Here is a 4,111-nt window from a genome sequence, read left to right on the forward strand (position 1 = left end):
GAATACTGAGAATCCATTAATAAGTGGTTGGGGTGCTCGCAATTAACCCCATGACAGTCTAAAAGTGAGCAGTCTTCATATAAGGTAAATAGAAGCTGTTTGAAAGGATCCTTGAATGTAGGTGGATTCTTCACTCATTAAGATGGTATCAACCCAAAGAAATAAGCAAAGGAATGCCCTTACCAGACAAGGTGGACTCACAGGCCCTTGGCGGTGAGTCAAACGAGCTTGTACCGTCAAGCGGTGTGGTACGACAATCCGTATGATGGTCTTGTGCAGAGTCTCATCAGATGTTGTCAGATGGTATATCTCTGGGGGTGCCAAACCGGAATCCGGAGCCTCCAATGTTCCGTTTCGGTCATCAGACGATCGCTTCCTCAATGACCCATCATATGGACAAGCAAACAAAGGAAAAAAGACTTCCACATAGTGTGAATCCTTTTTTAAAAAACGTTGTAGCGTTTTATTGATATCAAAATTATTTTCCAAAAATTTATAAAAATGGGCAGTAAAAACTCGGCTCAAAACGGCAAGATAATATAAAATACAGCGCAGTGAGTGATGGTAGGGGTATAGACATAAGAATCCGACGCGTTTCGTCCTCAAAGACTTCTGCTGGGGTATGAATTGACCCCCCATCCACTGCGCTTTATATATTCTGAACTCTAATTCAATAAAACAGCTGATTAGCGCTATTGCACGGCATGACTTCCGGGTTTGGCGGCGTCACTGATGACTAACAGTCATGTAATGTTCCAGCGGCCAATCATATCCCCACAGAGCTGGTCGAGAACCACACCTCACTTCTGTTCTCCAATCAACAATTCGGCCTTCCTATTTGCCCCTGTAGTCACATGCCAATCATGTGATCTGTTTCATATGAAGTGACGAAGGGCTGCTCGTAGCTTGCGTATCACAGGAGATAGGAAGTGGGAGCTCACCAGTCCGAGACCTGGAACGCAAATATTGCGGCAATCCAGGATAGTAAAGTCTTTTTGCATCTAAATATATGTGACCCAGTCAACATCACGGAAGTCAAATCATTAAACAGTGTCTTATTACATATTTGTATAAAGTACATGTGACATGGGTAATTTATAAATAGTCTACTCGCACAGATGGCATATACAAATAGATCCTGATCTAACGCTCCTATATAGCAATAATTAGAGCATGCCAGAAAAAGATGGTTAACATAAAAAATGAAAATTAAAAGGTTTGTAAAAACAGACCATAATAAACAGCCTGTATAGAGTTATAATCATAAGACATATACATGTATGAACCATTCTTGGAAAAGTGTTGGATATCAGAATGATATTCAATATAGCCCTTAGAAAGAATGGAGAGAGCGGAGATGTATAATTCTATATCACAGCCCAGATCAAACCACTAAAAATTATTATAAAAATATTATAAATAAAGAAAAAGAGTTGTAATAATATTGGTGTTAGGTGGAATATATATATTGGGAAAAAGAGCAAAGATTTATTCCTCCCAATATATTAAAGTCAGTGACTGGTATTATACTATTGTATGGAAAAATCATATTAAAAATTATTCAGAGAAGATATTTAACTCCTTGATGCTAAAATAAAATTTCAACAGGACCCCGCCAGAGGCTTGATAAAAAGCGCTCCAGAGTCCCAATCAAAGTGGGATCAAAGGAAGTCGCAGAGGAAAATAATAACAAATATAATGAAAATAAAAAATATAACTAAAAGTGAGAGAAATAAAAGATAAAAAAGGGATATAAAAGCATCATAAGTCTATGTGTTCCAAAAAGATCTCGGACCAACCATGAGAGAGGTACCAACGTCTAAGATTGATTGATAAAGGCATTGATATCCCAATCAACGTTGAGTCCGTATGGTACATAGCATTTCATGAGGTGTATCCAAAAAGTTTCTAATTTGGACACGCCCCTCACATTCGGTTCCCCCCTCCAATGTGGAACGAATTTATCTATGATTTGAAATTTTGTTCCCAATGGATTTTGATTGTGATGGTGTAGATAGTGTTTAGGTACACTATGGTTTGTGCGTCCTTTTGTTATAGCTGTAATGTGTTCGTTCACTCGTATAGAGAAATTGCGTATAGTGCGTCCTATGTATTGTTTACCACAGGGACAGGTGATAAGGTATACGATGAACTTCGTAGTACATGTGGCAAAATGTTTCATCCTATATTCCCTCCCAGTTGAGGATGACATAAACGTTTCAATTTTTAGGAGATTTGCAGGCATTAATTTTACATACTGTGCATTTCCTACAAGGGTAGAAGCCTTTCAGGTCGTGAAAAAAGGATGGTGTTTTTTGGGGGGTCTATTACACCTGGTGCAATCTGTCCTCTTATTGCTGGTGCACCTTTATAAACCACTCCAGCTTGTTCGGGGAGTAGTGGACCCAATATACGATCGCTCTTTAGTACTTTCCAGTGCCTAGAGATAATACTCTTTATCTGTTTATGTTGGATGGAGTAGTAAGTAAGGAAAGCCCATCTGTGTCTATTATCTTGAGATCTCTTGGGTTGTTCTGCCAACAACGATAACCGATCAATAAGGGACACTTGTTGGATTTAATGATCGATTTGTCCTCCATCATATCCCTTTTCTCTGAACCTGGATTTGATAGTCTTCGCTTGCACATAATAATCAGATACAAGGGAGCAGTTGCGTCTGATTCTCATCAGTTGGCTCCGAGGAACTGATTTCAGCCAAGCTGTATGATGGCAGCTGTCAATCGGAATATATCCGTTACGGTCGGTGACCTTGAAAAAGATTTTCGTTTCCAATTGGCCGTTGACAGCTGAGATTTCCAGGTCCAGGAAATGTATCGTGGAAGTGCTGGCTTCATATGATAAATGGATGCCCACTTCGTTCTCATTGAGACCCGACATGAAACTATTAAGTGATTCCATGGTGCCTCTCCATAGGAGGAGGATGTCGTCAATGTACCTGGCCCACAGAGCTAACTGCGGGGGGTCCAGGGCCCTGACGACATCCTCCTCCCATTTGGCCATGAAAATGTTGGCCAGGCTGGGGGCAAATTTCGCCCCCATAGCTACCCCTTTCGTCTGCAAATAGTAATGGTTATCATACCAAAAATAATTCGACTTGGTAGCAAAGTGTAACAGATCCATAATAAACCTCTTTTGGGTCCTGGGGATGTTTTTTCTCTCGACAAGAATAGTTCAACGGCTCCTAGGCCCAACTCATCCAGGCGGGCAAAGATTCAACTCTAAGAGTAAAGTACATTCACCTACAAGATTTCAATTCCTAATAATACACTAAGAAAAGGTATTTGAACTTCCCTGCAACTCTTCTTCTACCTCATTCCTGCTACTTCCTACAGTTAAGTTTATTAAACCATTGGAAAAGATACTCAAGTGTCCGGTGCCTACATTGTCTGGTATTAAACTCAACGGGACCCTAGACCCAGTCCTGGTGAAATAGTGGTAACGAAGGTGACGGTAACAGCCCGCTTTAAACCAGCAGCTCCACCGAGAGTTATTGCTATATATATATATATATATATATGTGTGTATATAAAAAGATGATTCTGTATTGTAATTTGTGTTTCTCTCTTTTGTAAAATAACAATAGATGACCTCTAACTGACACTTTTTCTGAACAGCTTGATCTGTTAAAGGAAGTTGAAAAATAACAGAAATAAAATAAAGCAAAAAAACTTAAAAACGAAAGGAATTAAACTAAAATGGGTAAACTGTAATATAACACACTGATATGAAGACTACACACACACGTGGGACAATCTCAGTGTTAGGCACACACGTCTGGGCAGTCAAAACACATGATGATGACGACGTGCCCTCCCACTTCTACCAGAGAGGAGGAGCCGCTGTCCAGTCCCAGATTAGGGCACCGCCCCATCCTAGCACACAGCGGATGAGATTGTATCCACACTGCTAACCAATCCAATCCATACAACTACCGGCCGCTCCCACCCACAGCACTAACAGCCAATCATACCCACCAAACTACCGTCTGATCCCACCCACAACTCTACCAGCCAATGCCACCGCCAAAACTACCTGCCGATCCCGCCCACAACTCTGCCAGCCTATCGCACCCACAGTACTACCGGCCAGT

The sequence above is a fragment of the Aquarana catesbeiana genome, linkage group LG02, assembly GCF_042186555.1.
Source record: "Aquarana catesbeiana isolate 2022-GZ linkage group LG02, ASM4218655v1, whole genome shotgun sequence".
NCBI lineage: Eukaryota > Metazoa > Chordata > Amphibia > Anura > Ranidae > Aquarana > Aquarana catesbeiana.